This window comes from Zonotrichia leucophrys, chromosome 5 (genome assembly GCF_028769735.1).
Source record: "Zonotrichia leucophrys gambelii isolate GWCS_2022_RI chromosome 5, RI_Zleu_2.0, whole genome shotgun sequence".
In the NCBI taxonomy this organism is placed as follows: Eukaryota; Metazoa; Chordata; class Aves; order Passeriformes; family Passerellidae; genus Zonotrichia; species Zonotrichia leucophrys.
In genome coordinates this window covers 24,733,756-24,753,044 of record NC_088175.1, presented here as the reverse complement: position 1 = coordinate 24,753,044, position 19,289 = coordinate 24,733,756, and the positions used below count along the sequence as shown (strand labels likewise).

The 19,289-nt window shown below is 35.5% G+C and overlaps 1 long non-coding RNA gene across 2 annotated transcripts in view; it reads right to left on the bottom strand.

The window, feature by feature from the left end:
• The window catches only part of LOC135448221 (uncharacterized), a 260,215-nt gene that overhangs the window by 123,107 nt on the left and 117,819 nt on the right, over window positions 1–19,289 (bottom strand). For both annotated transcript variants that reach the window (XR_010440413.1, XR_010440414.1), the window contains exon 3: window positions 18,121–18,173. This is a non-coding gene — a long non-coding RNA (uncharacterized LOC135448221). The remainder of the gene's footprint in view (window positions 1–18,120; window positions 18,174–19,289) is intronic.

Sequence of the window (19,289 nt, the reverse complement as noted above, 5' to 3'; positions counted from 1 at the left end):
AAGGGATTCATAGACAGTAAAGAAAAAACAAGAAATACAGGAAAGTAATGCTGAGCAATTTGAATTATTACCACATTTCTCCTTTTCTTTTCTTCACTTTTATTCTTTTTTCCTTCCACTGGGAAACAGCCTGATCAGCAATATGAATTTAGTTACTTACCTATGTATGCCCTCACTTCTGCAAATAATTCACTTAAAGAGCATGTAAAAACCCCCACTACTCTCCAGAGCAGCAGGAAAGTGGGATTAAAGACCCATGGGAACTGTTTCTAACATCTTACAAAAAAGAAGAAAAGTCACAGGAGTAATCAAAAGCAAAGGTCTTAGACATGACAAGGAACAGCAGGGAAATTAAAAATAACTCCAGCAGGAAGCTGAATCCAAAATGTAGAGGTTGCACAGGTGCCACACACATAAAGCAAAATAGCAGAAGTTAAATACAAATCTAAGGGAGAGAGTGAGGGCAGAAAAGAAGAAAAATGCTATCATGTAAAGGCAATGAAAAACTCATCATTAGACCTGACACTGAATTTAAGGATAATTATACCATGAGAGCACAGCCTAAAGCAAGGGCATACTTCAAGAATCATAACTTCATAATAAAGTACCTAGATGCACAGATTCAAAGACAGAGAAAAAGATTAAAAGTATAAGTACACCTTCTAAGTAACAAAAATTTTCTCACTATGGAAATTATAGTGAGGAAATGGCATATACCATAGTTGAGAGGGCCACCATACACAGTGTCACCACAGCATATCAGAACTCTTCAACCCGCACAGTGTGGCACAGTGGAAGACACCTGCCCATACAGAGTCTCTCACTTCAGAAGACCTCAAGCATCTGCTTTTCTTGCTATCCAGCCCAGCCTTTTATACCCCTGATGCTGATGCATTGCACTGTGTGCCCTCTGTTCCCTTTGGTGGTTGGTCAGTGCCCTGGGCACTCCATGGCTCATTGCTGTCAGTGCTGCTCACCTGCTGCTCACAGCTGTGCCCACTGGGGATGAGGCTCAGCCCCAGCCCCACTCCCAGTCACCACAAACTGTGTGCCTACAGGAAAGGTTTTTAAAATATTTTACAAAACTAAATGTTAGGTTAGACGTTAAAATAGCTGTACAGTTTTAGACTTGTATGCCTATCAGAGACACAAAGTTTCAGCAGTAGTTTTTGAGAGGGTAGGAGAGGAAATTTCTGGTTTTTAGAACGTGTCCTAACAAAATATTTATTTTTAAAAAATTAAAAATACATTTTATTCAGTCATCATTGAAAAATTATCCTGTGGCATAACCTTGGCCACGCAGTCTTAACAGCTGTTGTTTGTACTGGTGGGAATAATAAAGGTGAACACACACTAGGCATTTGAAACGGCAGTTTTCACTATAGCCAAAGTACCATTATCTGCAAAAGGGGAAAAAACAAAGTGCCCTACTTCATCTGTAATGCCAATTTCAACTGATTAACTGGTTTTTAACTCTAGAATCAGAACCTATGTCCTTTTTTTGGTCCTTTATCTCACTGTGCATTGAGGTAGGTACTTAGAAATATTGTCTAGCACTTTTCAAGCACTGTAAGTCTACACTAACAATATGACCACAGAAGAACAAATGTGAAAGCCAGTAAAAGCAGTAAATCAGTATTACCATGAAAAAAGGTTAGTGTGCATTAATTAAGATGCTGGGGACTAGAAAAACTCCAAGGTGAACCTTACAGGTTTGTACTTAGCTTTAACACGCTCAGCATTTATGGTGATTGATGGAGAATTGGCTATCTAGCTCCCACATTCCTGACCTGCGTTTCCAAGTGAGAAGTGACTTGGTAGATTGATGTGGCAAAAAGATTTTGGCATCTTAATAGGAAGCAAAGGAATAAAAAACTATGCACTTGGATAGCAATGAGCCCCTAAAAAGCAAATATTTAATGACAGCAAGTCCAATATTTTGCAATGCATAGTTTTTATTTTCCAACACTACTCTTCAGCAGAATTACAAGCAAATTGGAGTTTTTGGTCAGTAAATACAAAAGATTAAGAGTTTTCTTCATTGAGCAGTTATGATTTATGCTTTATTTCGTGAATTTTTTTTTTTCTGATTATCCCTGTTATTCTGAGTTTTCTTTCTTTGGGAGAATAGTTTTGGAAGTGAAAGTTTCCTTTTGCATGCACTGATGACCAAAGCAAAATATACTGTTTCATAATTCCCAAGTGATATTGTTACATTGTTTTTAGGAAAGACAAGGGTATATTCTGTGACTGGTCAAACAATTGTTCACTTCAAACTAAAGACCATCTGGTAATGTCAGTTGTGTTGCACTGCTTTTATGCTGCGAAGTGTTTTCCAACAGAAAACAGAGTTTAACTGTGTTTTAAATATTTAATTAAAGGAATAAAAAATACTGAATCTTAACAGCTTTTAAAATATAATTCATAATCCAAAAGTGATTTTAATGTGTTGGCTTCAAACTATCACCCTGACAATAATTTATTTTCCTTATATTGTTATATTTAAAATTATTTGAATCCTAGATAAATGCAATGAAGAGGTACAGTTTTAATTAAAAAAAACCCAAAAACCAAAACAAACAAAAAAAATCCCTCACATAAAATGGCTTAAAATATATAGACAAATTAAATACCTTTTGAATATCTGTTTTACTCTTTGGTCCCAGGCAAACAATGGAACTATTAGCAAGAACACATTACTATGCTTGACGATATTTCATATGGTATTTGACAATCCATAGGGGCTACTTCTCCTTCTCCATAAATAAGATATATAATTTAATGGGTCTCTTTTATCTTACACATCATAGCAAATCTACAAGAACATCACTTAACCTCCTCTAGCCATCTTTCACCTGCCATATTCTCACAGACATGAATAAACCAAAATTATAATACTTTAGATTTTTGTATAATGAATATGTATTTTCACATGTTAAACGTTGTCCCATCCACAGCAGATTTCAGACTGTCAAATACATTAAAACTACTGATTTGAAGAAAGTGTAAGACTTCCAAACATCTTGGGGATATGTAAAACATTATGAAATCAAGTGACTGTGAGCTATGACCCACATACTTCAGCTGTAAATTTCCAAAGTCAAATATGTACTGGAAATGTTATGCTAATAGTTTCTTGTTCCTTCTCATGTAACTGCCTCAGCAGATCAACATGACAGGTGTCACATGCCATGTTTTGTGAGCCACAGCATTGCCGATAGCAAGAAAATGACAACCGGGCAATTGATCACCTATTTCTTATTGATGACTATACAAAAACCCAACTGTACCACATCCTTAATTCCTTCCAAACTTTCACATCAGTTAGTCTAAGAACTAATGTAAGCCTTTCTCTATTTCTTAGGAATTTGGAAAGCATAAGGAAAGCTCCTAAGTGGGTGTAGTTTGGCATAGGTTTTAAAAATGACATTTTTACAAATGGCATCCATGTCAAGTTATATTACTTGAGAACCTGGTTCTCATTTTAAAAAAATGCAGAATGCTTAGATAGATTACAGCCATTTGCTTAGCTGATATTTTTTCTGACATTGTATGATTATTTGTGACTTTTTGAAAGAATCAATCCTCTTTGTTATTCTAGGCAAGAAAATGATGAATGCTTTAAAAATATGAACTTGTATAAAGCCATGAAAAGTGGAGAAAAACTGAATAGTTATATTCTTTTTTCATGGCTATTGTAAAGCAGGACTTTACTTGAAATCTTACCAAAAAGATTTTTCCCTATGATTTCTTTTATGCACAACCTTCAGACGCACACCTGAGGTTATGGATGGTTGCTCAGATAAGCCTCAAAAATCTAAATCTTGTGATTTGACTTACTTGGTGAAACACTTGTTTTATGATTTATTGCTATTCACTTTCAAAAAGTGCTGTATTTTATGTGTGATTTCTATTGTGATAATGATGAGAAACACTAGCCAAGATGCTATGTGAATGCAGAACAAGGAAGCTGGTCTCAAGCAAAAGACATATGTACAAAATAATTTCTCTTCCCATTGCAGCTGTTCAGTATCATGCAGATGCCAATTCTAAGACACTGAGAATTGTGATGATCACGTCTTGCAGGTGCTCAAAATGGACACAGCTGCTTTTAAAAGACATGGATGTTTTCAAATTATCTGTGTTTCCTAGTATGTTTTACAGCTCTCTGGTCTCCCACATCTGTGCTATCCACTTAAGTTGCAAACTATTTGGTGCTGTTGTGAAAGAGCACTGCATATTTGCCCAGCATGTGGGTTCTTGGATTGTCCCTTAGCACTTCTGTAGTAACCAATCAAACTGAAATTTTGGCTTAATGATGTTATAACAGAGAAAGGTTTGTCAAGATACTGTAGGTTCAATGAGCCTTATAACGTCAGTGGGTCATAGGAACCTTAAAAAGTCAGAAAATTCTCCCACCCAAATTTTCTTCCCACAACAGAACGAGCTAACCCTGTGTTACTCCTGAGACATTTGTGCCTAGTGTGCTCCTGAAAACTTTAATTCACAGAAAAGTGAATGCTGGCTTTCCCAGTGATATGTTCTACTTGAGGAATATTGCCCATAATACCCAATCTGACTCTCCTTGACTGTGATTTCAGTGACTTGTTTTCCTCCAATCAACAACACAGAATAAATTCTTCCTTCTACTTTTCTGTTTGCTCTAGTGGAACATGCTTTCTAAATCTTGGATTTTTATTTATCTTCTCTAGATTGTCCCAAGGATTCATCCCTTTGTTGACTGCTGCACCCACCTCCCATAGTACCAAGAAAAAGAAAAGGGTTATTTTATAATAATAATAGCAATTAAAAGAAAATTATTATGTTATGTGTCCAGCTTGTGCTTTCTATGGCATTCCCCTTTTTAGTAGTGCCATACTGTTCATAGCACTAGCTTATCATAACTACAAACACTTAATTTATTCCTGCAAAGCATTCCTGTAACATAGCTATTTATTCTCTGCTCTACTTATGAGTTAGTATTCCACCATAACTCTTCATACTTCTTGAGACATTCACTTTAGTACTTCTAAAGAGAACACCTCTTTGTCAAGAACATTTGATTTATAATCCTGTTTTGCTGTTTACTTCTGGTTACTTAAGCAGCACACTCTTTCCATCAGACAAACCATTAGCCTAAGCCTCAGTGTTATCTCAGAGCTCAGGTATCATCTCTATTTTTCTTGGAAAGACATGCAATTTAATCTCTATTCCTTTGTAATATTAGACACAAAGTGATTAGGTAAGCCAGGGGATTTGTGTTTTGATGAAGATATAAGTGGGGTAAAGTAGAATTAGTCAAGTTCATGGAATTAAGTCCATAAAGCCAGTTCTAGTCTTTGACTCTAGAGATTTTTAGGACACATGTTGCTGTAAGCCATAAATAAATGCTGCAGTGTATGTGGTCTCCATAACATTGCCATATTGCTATGTCTGCTTGGCTCCTGTGCCAGGGACAGTTATAAAAACAGGGTCACACAAACTTGTAGTGTGACCCACTTTTACAATTTTAACTAGGATTCTCTATTCAAACCAAACCCTACTGATGTAAATGAGATATAAATCAAACTTGTGGTCCTAGTGGAAATGAAGACTGTATATGAAGCAGAATCAGAAAAATTCTCAGAGAGGATCTCAGAGAGAATCTCAAAAATTCTAAGACTATGTAAACTATTTCTTAAAATATAAAAAATTATAATGTTAATGACTGATGATACAGTTAATTATATATCCAAATTAGTAGGAACAAAACATCATGCACTATACAGAGGTGAAAAAATACATTCAGAAGTACCATTTATTTCACTGAGATGAGAGCTTGAGCTGTGGAAAACATTTATGATATTATAAAATAAAAAGCTTTTTTCTGTTATCATAATCCTTATTGCTTCTCTCATTCTTGCAGCATAGTACAAAACTGATTACAAACTGCAGTTTTCATCTGGATTTCACTGTGTTCTCTTTAAGTTATCTTTAGTAATATTCTAAGCCTAGCTTTTAATGTTAACTGTAGATTTCTGAGAAAAAAATGGTGACATTCATTCACTTGGTGGAACAGAGCAGCCCAGCAAAGACAAGAATTGACAGAAATCCCAAGTAAGCTTTCATATCACATTGCAAGCCTACCTAGAGAAACCTATGCTCAAATTAAGTTCCTCTTGGCACTAATCATGACTTTATCCTAGTCAGAGGCATCAAGCAATGATGACTTTTCAGATGCATGCAATTCAGTTCATCCTACACTTTAGCAAAATCTCTACTTTAAGAATTGAAAAATTTAGTGATCTTATTGTATGATTTATGATAGTTATAAAAATATTTAAGAAATCCTTCAAAATAAGAATTTTAATATCAAAGCAAAGGAAAAAAATGAACGAATTCCAAAATGCTTGCTGTGGTCACAGGACCAAAACCAAACACTGGAAAGCTGCTGATGCTTTGCATACCCATGATGATTACATATCCATTTCTTGGAAACTGAATAGGAGAGATATTGGCAGGATTTAAATTTTGTAGTGGAAATGCAAGGTCCTGAAGCTGTTATGTACTAAGTAAAGTTCCAGTGAGTGGCTTTCAGCAAAATCAAAGACAGCCTCTCAGGCCCAGTGTCATTAATAGACTGACACATAAGAGACTGGTCCTGGCAGAGCACTGCTCTTGCTTGAGCAGTCCCACGCTGAGACTGAAAAACAAACAACCTTGTCAACAAGCAAAGTCCTAGTGGCAGATTTACCCATGGGCTGGGTGTGCTCTGGGTCACACAGTGGAAGGAAATATGCTGTTGCCCAAAATTTGCTCTCTGTTTCTGGAGAATGCTTCTCCTTGCAATGTGGCTGTATTTTAATGCATTCAGTCCAGACTTGCCACTTGCCTCTTTACTCAGGATTTGATGGCAATTCCTAATTTTCATGGCCTTTGATAGATTCACTGCAGGTGAAATCCCTTGTGGCTAAAAGGTCTCTTTCCCAACTTCTCGACTCCTTGCTCTCTCATCAGGGTGATTTATAGAACAAGGAGTATGTACTGTCTTGCTGCCTGCAGTGGGGTTTTTGAACAATATGCTCAAGTACTTATTCACTGTTCTCACAAGCAAACAACCTTATATCTCAGAGTATTATGAAGCCTTAGGAAATGCAATATACATGATATAACTGGCACTGCAGACTCACAAGTCTTTGAGGTACCTTTACCTCAGAACTTGTTCATATAGAATAGCAACACACATTTTTGAGCTTTTTTTATTCTAATACAGAAGACAACTATGATAGTTTGCCTTTAATTTACCAAGATTTTCCATTTGATGCAGGAGTATGTTTATGTTAAAAATTATGCTTAAAAATTTATGCCATTTTCCTCTAAATTCAGATGCCAGCCTATAGATGGTTTCAGACAGATTTTTCTGCCCCAGATGATTAAGGGTTTTCTACATTTATTTTATATATATATATATATATATATATATATATATACACTTCATAAAACACCCAGCTGAACAGCTGAAACAAAAACAAAAACATGAGTAAATCATTCATTAAAGCTTAAAGGCTATACATATATAATCAACAGGCACCAAAATATATTCACTGAGGAACAATAAACTGTAATAGGAAAAGATTTGTAAAATATTTAATGGGCATAATGAGCCATAGCCTATCATTTCTCTAAGTGTAGCACATATATATAACTTTTCAGGACATCTTCAGTATGAGCAGGAAGATTAATGGATAGTTGGATACTACATTGGATTAATGGATAGTTGGATACTCAGTTGGAGGATAGGATGATGTTCACTCAGAGAGAAGAAGCCATGTCTCTGATAGAATAGCAGTTATTAGAGCAGGAGAAAAATGCTCAGATGAACAAAAGAACACTGAACAGAAAAGAAATAATCTGTATTTAAAGTCCACGGCAGATAGATTTGAATCTGTTTAATTAAAAAAAAAAAAAAGAGGAATGTAGGCATAAAACTATCAACAAAATTTTCAGTTCCTAACCAACTTTCAGTTCCTAATCCTAATCAAACTGAATAAGATTTCATCAAATTTCCCACCTCCATATTAAAAAATAAGTTTATCTCCCTTATGTTTTGAAAATAAAAGATATGAGCTTGCAAACAGCCTGAAATAATAACTAATTCTGATTTGTGTTGTCCCCAACATTTCACTTAGTTTTGCATCTGACATAAAAAAGGCCATTGAAAAACACTCTGGAAAAGTGTTTTTTATATGACACAAGGAGAAACTCATAATGTGTCAGTCTTCAGGTCTGTGCTCTACTGCTGTGCTTCCTGCTCTACACATATGACAAAGGACTTTGCTTTTTGCCTCTGATATGCCAGGGTGGAACAGGGAGCAGGGGTTTGGCCTATGCCACCCATGACATCTCTTCACAGGGGCAGAGCTAAGCTAGCACTGAACTGAAATAAGGCTGGGGCCAAGTATTAGCATGAGAATGACATAGGCATAATCACAAGGAGTTAACCGTACAAAAAAGATTTTACTTTGTTTCTGTTTTATAGAACATCAACAGATGTAGCATAAGTCATATTTCAGTAGTTAAATAGGAGTTTTTCTGTCTCTGTGCTTAGCAAACCATTTTTTACTGCAACCTAGGTTTTTATGAAATGCCTGTTGACATTCAGTTAGGATGTTGACATGGTCTGTGTGACAAGTTAAATCCTAAAAGTCAAAAGGGAAATAGTCACACAACAAAAAATACCAAAATATTTTTACAAGGCATATACACCTGAAACTGTTTGGAAAAGCAAAAATCCACTGATTTGTGCAAATAAATGGAAATGCATTTTTAAGAACAGACACGTTATCTTTAATTGTTCATTCTTTGTGGGCAAAACTATGCCATAACTGTAAATGTATATCTTTAAACACATACATCATGCAGAGAAATTTATGAAATGTTGGCTTCTCTTTGAAAAACTGGGCTGGGGTATGTACTCAGTCTGGTTTTCTCCTCTCATACCTTCTGTTCTTTATTTTTCTTTGCTCCTCTGTATGCACTGTCAATAAAGGCCTCAACATTTCTAAAGGGTAAGCTAATTTTTCTAGCATCTATAAAGGGATACCATTTGCTGGATGATTCATTTAAAAAAAACCCACAGAATGGTTTCTACTTATTTTTAATATTTTTAACAAATTTCCTAATGTAGTATCCACATTCTAAAATTTCAGTTTATCTTCATTAGGAAAGAAATGAGGATATATAAAATTCCCCATGATTTTGTGTTACTGAGGGCCTGGAATTGCAGCATGCATGAGACTTGCACATGCTACTTCAAGGTACAATAACTGAAAAAGCAATACCCATCTTGAACATTGCCACACTGACTTACAGAATTGTGCCCTTGAGAAAAAGACTGTGAGAAAAATGGAGAGCCATGCAGTGACAAAAATGAAATAGAACTGTCATCTGGCAGTTCTTCATAGTCCATCACGTAAACTATTACAGATATAAGAAGAGCCACGGAGTGCTTGGGCAAAGGTTGTTAAACCACTACTCCAAGGTCAGGTCACTGCACATTGCCAAGATTGTTAGTAAAAGATAAACCAGTTTTCACTATGAAACTTGACATTGCCAGTTTTCAGCCTCACCTATAATACTATATGCTTGCAGCTAGGGACACAGCTGAATAAACTAATAATACAAGACTTTTTAAGAACAGTCTTTATTGATGTTAAGAGCATTAAATATTCAAGAAACATAGTTTTCTTATCAAATAATGTGAATGCGATTTTCATGTTACTTTACCTATATTTTTATTCCATTAATATATTCTGTGATAATTCTGTGCCTATCTTTAAAGAAAGAGTCTCTTTCACAGTGAGATTATTTCTTTGGAGGATAAAAACTAAAAGATCAGCCCAAGATGTAAATAATTCCCAATTACCAAAGTTTAGGTCTAAATCAAGAGATTATCTTGAAAAATTAGTACCTTTTCATGTTTGAGGTTCTTTTAATTGCCATCTTATTTTTCAAACATTTTGGGTAGCCTTGATAATGATTCTCACTTTTCTTAGTGAGGATGGGAATTGGAAGCTTATTTAGACAAAGATGAAAGTTGTTTTTCTCCTGTGCTCCCCTGTCTCAAAGAGCTAGCCATTTCAGTTAGTACGAGCCAATACGAGGCACATGATTAAATCATGAGAGATAGCAACACAGACAATGTGCAGATGCCTCTGATCTCAGTGAAGAAGGGGAGATGCTGGTCAGCCTTTTCCTGACACAAGTAAAATTCAACAAATACAAAACAGAGATGCAGAAACTCTTGCCTTTAAGCCATACATGAATCAGAATTGCCAAATGCATACAGGACCCTAATTTTCAGAAATCCAGTGCTCTTCGAGTTACAAATGAAGCTATTGATTTCCAGCAGCTCAAAAAATTCAATCCCTTAGAAATTTACAGGGACATTGATGGATGTTAATGTAAAGCAAAGTACTTGGTCTATTGCCATAAAAGAAAATGAAGTGCTGAAAACTATGTCTGGTTACTAAATACTTTAGCATTCTCAAAATATTAGTTAATTTAACCACTGTCCTGTCTAAACATAAATGTGCTTGTGGCTGCTTACCAGTTATTTCTGGTTTGTGCTTTGATACTCAGGTGTAGTTTAAGAAACCAAAGAAGGATTATGGAGGATTCTGCTCATTTGTTATCATTAAATAGAAAAGGAATAAAGCATACTGCTAATCTGACTACAGAAATTGGTATGTCCCTATGTACTATACCCACAGAGAGCAAGTGTGAGATAAACAGATATGAAGAGCAGAGCAGAGGCTGCTTACACGCATACAGCAAGTCTCTGCTTTCCAGTTCATTTGGGGTTTTCTTTGTTGCTTTTGAGTTTGGGGCCTTTTTTCACCAAGAGAATACAATAAAATAATTGACCTAGAATTCTGCCATACATAGTCTGTAATGTTTATCAGAAAAAAAAAAAAAATCTAACCAAAGCAAGAAGCAAAAGGTGCAGATATCTGTTCAATCTCTCTAGTGCTCAAATGCCATTGTGTGAACTAGCTATTATGTGATTAGTATTTAGCACACACACTTAGAACCAAAATATAAATATCTCTGGATTGTTGTCTGTAAAGGAGACTTTCAACTACCTAGCAATGTTCTTGTAACTCTCCTATCTTTGAGTCTTCACCTTATCATTCATAGTGAGCAGGCCACACCACCGTCAGGGTTTCAGCGTTGTCTGAATTAAATCAGATAAGTGATTTATCTTGATTGTAACTGTAACCTTCTACAGAGTACATGAACCTTAATAAGGTTATCATATTTTTTTTACCCCGCCTGTTAGAGGGCAAATTCTCAGAAGCTGATACTGTTGAGGTCTATTTTCCCCTTCCTCAAATACTTTAATTTACAGCCACTCTCTACATATGGGTTGAGATGGTCTCTTTTTCAAAATTACACTTGTGCAATTGTTCAGATCTACTTGAATTTTCAAGTAAAATCATATCCTGAATATTATAGCACAATAAAGTATGCATTTAAGTTGCCATAAAAGCTTGATTTTCATATTATGAACTTTCAGGAATAGTTAATATAAAATGTTTGCCATGAGGATATGGTAAATATGGACAGATTGAGTCTCAATTTTCTTACACTGTTTTTGTACTAGCATGATATCATGATAAAAAGCAGAGAAGACATCTCAGCCTCTGAGAAAGCAATCTCCTCTTGATGCTGGACAACTCAGAGCTCTTCTGCTACTACAGGGGGTATTAGCACTGGCAGTTTGATATTCAGTGCCTGATATTGAACAAGGAAGTTTTTGATAGAGGTGTGCATAATGTAAAATGTATAAGAAACCAGAGCACAGAATCTGGAATATGTGTGAGCACCCTCAAAGAAAGAAGCTAAAAGTCCTAAGGTAGGTCACTTTTTTGCTTTCTCTATTTCCAAGGCCCAGTAACTATTGACTTATTCCAGACAACAGATCAGATTCATTATTAATGGGAAGTCTACAGTTTACACTAATCCATAAACTTGCAGTGGAACCAGCTATGAACAATAAATGAAATGGCGGGTAAAATATTTTTGTTATGTTCCACTTAAACTTCTACTAAACATTTAAGTAAACTAATCTAAATGTTACCACAATTAGAATTAGGTAAATTGGCTTTAGTGAGGACTTTAAGTCTCAGAAACAAAACTCTTTGACCATGGTATTAAAAGAAAATACCATTTCCTCTTTATTATAGCTGATGAACAATGTCTATGTTATGCTATTAAAAAAACATGGAAAAGTAGTGAAAAAGATCCTGAACATTCCTGAGCATTCCAAGCAGATGGAATGTGTCTTTCCATCCAGGCTGAAAAAGGCATACTCACAGAGCATGGCAATTGCAGGAGCACCAGGGTCCTGGACTTTTCCTGTTGGCCAGCTCCAAGAGATGACATGCAGAGGACTTTGGGTGACACTTGCTCTACCTCAAGGGTCTTTAATTTTCTACTGTTGTATATAGATAAAGCCTTAGAAAATAAGGCTTTTTACCCTTGTAAAATCAGGGCTCAGGCCTGCTACTTTGGCTAAGCAGAAAAGGACTGTGGGAAAGTGACTCAGCTGAATTGGAGGTAGAAAACCAATTTATATATCCATTTTTGATAGAGATGCTCACATTGTGGTGTATGGTGGTTGTTTGGGTTATGTTTGTCGTACTTAACTGGAATGATAATAGGCTAACTGCTTAAAAAGGCCAGTGTTTTGCAGTAAAGCAGCTCTCCTTTGCACCTGCCTGGGGACTCTGAGTCACTTTGTGCATTCTAGCACATCACAGAATAATTTACCACAAAAGCCTATTCTGTAATCTGAAGATTATCTAAAATTAAGGAAGACAATATTTTCATTATATTTAAAATGAAAATTACTTTTACTCTGATTCATGTTTGGAATCTTCCTGTTGCTGGCTCTGCTATATTTGGAACTTCTTGCATCAACACACCAGCCAAAACTCAGTTCAGGGGGAAAAGATTCAACATAAAGTTTGCACATGATGCTTATTCTGGGTAAGTGGACAGCTATGTGCTAATTTCTGTCAAAAGTCACCCACTCATAGTCCTGGAGTCAGTCCCTGGACATCACATGATCGCTCCTTTTAGTCAAACACTTAATTTGATTTTTAAATGTTTTGGTTTATTTTATTTTATTGCCTTTAGTTTTGTACCAAATTTATTTTTTAGAGTACTTTGATATTTTCTTTCTATTTTAAATAAAAATCATGAAGCAAATCACTAAGACTCCAAAGAAAACTAGGACAAAAATTTCATATTTATAGGCAGTATCTTTGAACAATTAAAGGCACATTCTTAAATGAACTGGGCCACTGATTTGAAACTTTATGGCATAAATTGTCAGTATGTCTTCAATTTACTTTCCTTCATCTAGCTGGGGAAAACATAGGCCTTGCACTTACACTGGTTTTTTTTCTTCCTTGAACCTTGTATTTTGGTCTTTCGTAATTTAGTATAATGTTTTGCTGCTTCTGTATGCTGCCTATAGGTGAAATAATTTAATATTTTCTTTTCTTAAACATTTCCCTATTATTTACACAAGTAGCTTTGGTACTGTCATATAAAAACAATCACTGCGGCTTTGCATCCTTTTATAGTTCCCATAGTTTCATCACCTGCATCATTTCTGCCTGTATTTTGACCTTTATATACCTATTTGACAGTGATTGAGTATTTCAGTAGGGGATGAGTTCTTTGGATTACTTAGAGATGAGATTTTATCTGATCCTTTAGAGGTTTCACCAACATCCATTTCTAATGGCCTTGCTCAATTTCCTTGTATTAGGTAAAGTAAGGTACAAGGTAGTTAGGGAATGTAAGGTCCAAGATGCTCAAACCTTCTTTATTCAATAGAGTAACCATTCCATTAATCAGGAATCACAGCCCTTCACAGCCATAATGTGTTACATTTACTTCTCAGCCCCTGCACCTTCCCAAAAAAGCAGACATCCACAAAGAGAGCTAGAAGCCAGAGCTGGATAATTCAGTTTAGCTGTTCAAGGGTTGTTATTCTCTCCATTTGCACTGTGGAAATGAAGCTGGCTGCCAGTGGCTCCTTCAGTCAACATAAAACCTAAGCCTTCCTGGAGAAACTCCAGTCCAGCCTCTTGCTATTATCCAGGTTATCTGACTCAGGGCATCAAGTGTTTAAATTTGGTTTTGTCATTGTGTTCTTCTAAGACTAGCCAGAGGATATGTTGATAGTATCTTAAGGAAAGCATTTACCCCGGCCAAAGACTAAACTTAATCTTCTTGGATCTTTCTGAGGGACAAGCAAAGAGTTTAGGAGCCAACAAGTTTATTTCCTCTGGCTGAAAGCATAAAAGAAGTTTCCAAGATGTAATCACTTCTTGTCAGATACTCAGATGTCTGTGTCTGAGTTTTGCAGTGCAGTATTGATTGTGCAAACACTTGTGTGGTTTGTTTCTATATACGTAAATGGCAAGAGGCCAATTAAGATCTTCCCACATTTGTGTTGCAGTTTAAAATAATACAATTTATCCAAACAAGTTTTCACACTAAAAATGTGGGCTATTTATTTAAGAGGTGGCAAGGATGAAGAAAAAAATTTTAGCTTTGAAATAATTTTGCTCCTTTAGCAACATATATAATATGACCACATCTTTTTGGCACAATCAGATACTGCACAGTTAACTACATTATCTTGTTAGGACAGTTATATTCTCTCGTATGACAATGACTTGCAGTATGTAGTCACTGCCTTCTGGGGAAAGGAAAAAAATCCAGCAATTACTGTGCAGTACTCGAATCTGCCTGCCAACAGCAGAACAGTGATTTGTGAGACACATCAAGAGCTTCTGGCAAGATCAATCTAGTGAGATCCCTCTGATAGAGGAATAATGAGTTGACAAAGACCAATGTTCAGTTGGGCCCAAGTCCAATAAGATTACTGTACAGCATCATCAATATTGTCTGTGTTTGGAACTGACACAATCAGAATGGAATCAATTGTATTTTCCACAGCACTGTCACACATGATTTTTAACTTTGGCTCACAACACTGCAGAGAAGCTTGCAGATGTTGGCAGATTTTTGCTAACTTATGGGATGTCATTATTAAGTAGGAACCGTGCACTACAGTAATTTGTGGTTCTGTGTGTTCCATCATATGGTCTCTGTGTTTGGGAGGGAGGAGAAGGAGAAGATGCAGTAGCCGGAGGGATTTGTCTGTTATCATCCTCATTTTACTGTGATTGTTGAAAATACCATGTGATCCTAAAGGTGTAGATTGTTTTTCAGAGAAGGACTAATTTGGGCTGTTTAGCAAAGTGATTTTGCTCAAGCATGAGCAAACATCTCTTAAAAAAAAAAAAAGTGAAAATGTTTTGATTATCTGACAAAAGATTTAGCATAGAGATGACCCCACTTGCGAATAATAGATGCTTTTCCAAGGCCTTGTAATCTATATTTTAAAAATATTCTTTTGGAAACAATTTTGTTTGATCTTGTGACTACTAGAGTTGAACATTCTGTCACAGAAAGCTGTCATCTGTACTTACGGAGTAATCACTCACAATAGACACTTGTCTAGGTATTTCTGCATATAATATAGCTCACCATACTCCACAATAGATAATAGTACTGTAGCTTATGAATTAGTTTAAATTAGACTTTTAGTTATTTCAATTTAACTTTTTTGAAAAATGAAGAGACAAATAAAAGGTCAAGTTTCTTCTTCAGAGTTTTCTTTGGGTGCTAAAATCTTTCTTTTTCCCCCTTTGTTCATATTATTATCTTCATTCCTGGTTTCTGTGCAGTGTGTATGCTTATTTTGAGAATGGGATTTTAATTTTCATGAAAAGTAAATTTGAAAGCCCTAAAGACAGAAGCCAAATTTTGATTTGTAAAACACAATTACGCAGACATCACAAGAATAATTTCCATGTAAGTCTGCACAGTAAAAAATTTATTGATGTTCACATAAAGTTGTTTTGATACACTTTGGTGTTTGTCTAATAAGAAATACTACTTCAGACAGAAGACTGGATTAGTGTTAATGAATATTGTATTTGATTTCACTGTAGTCAACAGTTTGATTTTGAAGACAAGAGATTAATGGCTTTGTACTTCACTTACTAGAAGCTAAAGGACAGCAAACTATTCCAGAGATATCATTCAAGAGCAATCAAATAATAGTAAGCTTTGACCATCATCAATTTGCTCAGAACTTGAGTCAGTATACTGAAAATGAACTTTGGGACACCCATTGTACCAAATAATTTCTCTTGAATCTGTCTGGTTTGATAACATTACTTATCATATCACACACAATTTTTTTAGTGGCATTGCTTCTGTTGGTTATACTGGTTTTTATTAATATAAGGGAATTCCCTCCTGGAGAAATTCCAGATAAACATTTATTGTCCCCAGCAAAATGAGAAACTTCCCACCCAAGACAATTACAAAATTGGGTTTAAATGCATTTATACTTAGTAATGTAGTGTAACTTTTAATGTAAATTCTTGTTTATCTGAAACCTCATTTACCGGCATATGTCCAAAAGGAGAGGGAAGCAGCTGGCAATACACAGCTGTATGACTTACATGGTTTCTTACTTATCACATAATTGTTTTCTGACTTCCATCCCCCTCTTTTTACAAGGTTTCACTGATGGATTGTATAGACGATCAGATAGTTAAAAGACACGCCATGTTTTCTGGAAAGTGTAATATAGCACATAACCTATTCAGCTATGTATAAACATATTTAATAAATATATAAAAATAAAATATATAAAATATATAAAGCAAATATTTTAATTATTTTGCTTTTTCTAGACCATTGCCACAATTGTTATGCATGAGAAACAGATAAGCCAACTCACTAGAAATCAGGACTAAACTCCCTTATTTCCCATCACACCAAATTTTCTATGTTCACTTTTTTTAATTAATTAAATTTTAGCGCTACAGAAGTTAGTTAAAACAGAATTCACACAACTTTATATATATTTTATTATGTAACTTAATAATCATAGAATTGATATGTTCTGTACTTAATGTAACCATTGATATCTGTTTATTTCTAGGCAGCTGTAAACGACATTTTGTCATGCACTGAAACTTCCTGATACAAAAAACCACCACAATTTTTTCACTGAACATGGACATTATGCAAACTTTCAACAGATCTGAAGGAATAAAGACTTTATTTATATCTATCTGACTGAAAGACAAGCCAAACAAGTAAACAGTAAAGTGACAAAAATAGTATCTGCCCTTTGGGAAACACTTGGTCAAACTGCCTCGAGAGTGAGGGGTTGTTTATTTGTGTGGGAGTTTTTGCCGGGCTTTTTTCCCTTTCCTTCTCTATCTCATGACTATTCATTTTAGGCAAAAGTGTTTCATGCCTCATGGTTGGTATTCACCCCCTGGCTAGGTTATTAAAAACAAGCCTCCGTGCTACCTCAGAAGATTACTTTTGATAAGACACAAATCACCAACTGTTTGAGCAGTCCATCTAATTTAAAGGACAACTGCTCATGCTGGGGATGGTTAGGGATGTTGATGTCACTTGCTGAATTGGGAACTAATTGTGATTTTAAATGACAATAATTTATTAGGTTTATTTTTATAGGCTACACATGGCCCTAAATAACAATAAATTTATGAATAGTGATTGCACGCCGCAAATAACTCTTTTCTGTTGTCAGACAATGTGTGATTAATAGGAGTCTTTTCTATCATTGCCTGGACTTTAAACAATAAATAAAAATGTGCAATCATAGATATATAAATTAGGTCATGCTATTCAGAGGGTTTTATTGAGAATTCAACCATTATTGTTTTTTCCTTCTTTTTTTCACATTCTGCTATATCATGACATACCCCATTTTTGTTGTGTACACAGAATGTCTCTTTATATTGCCATGGTGCATGTATTCTTTATTCCCTTTTGCTGTTCATCTGTCTCTCCCTTTTCCCCCTTTTTTTTTTAATGTGACACCTCTGAGCTGGTACCCATGGCAACACCCACTAGTAGGGGTGAGCCTATGAAGCCGCTGCAGTTCCCCATCACTCAGTTCTGACAATGCCAGTCATTAATCTAGCAGTGTCTGCTTACCCAGATCTCTACAGGTCCTCTCCTGGTCTTGTTTCCTTCCAGCAGTTTCTGTCCTGTGCACAAAGATTCAAAAGATTACTGTTAATGATTTTCCATTTGTTTAAAACAGCTCAGGCTGGCAGCTCTGTCTAATCCACTCTTAATGGCACTGAACGTTAAAATAGAGAGTAATCACTGTGTGAAGCAGCTTCCTGAATTTCAAAATTCAGCTCTGAGTTTTTGTAGTACCTTAATTTTAATTTAAAAATAATAAGAAAATCAAATAAAAATTACAATTACTTAGGTTTCTATTGTATTGATGAAGGTAGATTGCAACCCATAAAAATGTCCCCAAACACTTACAATGAAATTACTTCTGTTTTTCAATCTATAAAGAATTGTTGTTGAAGGTTTTTTAACTAACGAGTGCTATGTTGTAGTTTAGCATCTTGCTCATATTTTGACTACTTCCATAAAGATAGGTCTAAGCCTGACATACAAGGGAGCTCAACTTCCATTCCAACAGAGGTCGTGACCTGTCCAGATACGCAAAAGATACATTTCATTCTGAGATTAATCTTTGACTGAGGTTTTAAGTGAGGCTAAAGAGGTTATGGACACAAATCCCACCAAACTATAATAGAAATTCTCTCCCTAGATCCCTTAGGTGTTTCTGAAATTAATGTTTCAATTTTGAGAGTCAAATCCAGGATGGAAGAATTACATTTTGCTTTCTGTTGGTTACAATTCATGCATTTAAATTCTGTGAAGTTAAGCCTTGGACATTTGTCTAATGTCATATAGGTCATGTAAAAAAAAAAGTGTTTCATTCAATGAAGAGAAGGTTTTAGATAATTTCTACCTTTTAGTGCATACCATAATCTGTGCATGATTAGGTAGATGCAAAATTTTGGTACAAATCAGTAAATTTTGCATTACTCAGGATCAGTTTAAACCATTTCCATGGAACCATGCACATGTTTCTTTTTGCCACTATGGGATTTAGTGAGGCCCCTCTGCTAAGATGTGTGTCTGTGGTCATAACTGCAGTTGTACCCATTGAGATAAAAAATGCAGATGTGCTGAAACATTCTGGGAATGGCTGAGGGATTTAAACCATACCCAACCTACCAGCTATTTCAAAAATCTGATAAATGCCATTCTAAAACATGGTCTTGCATTAGATCTCT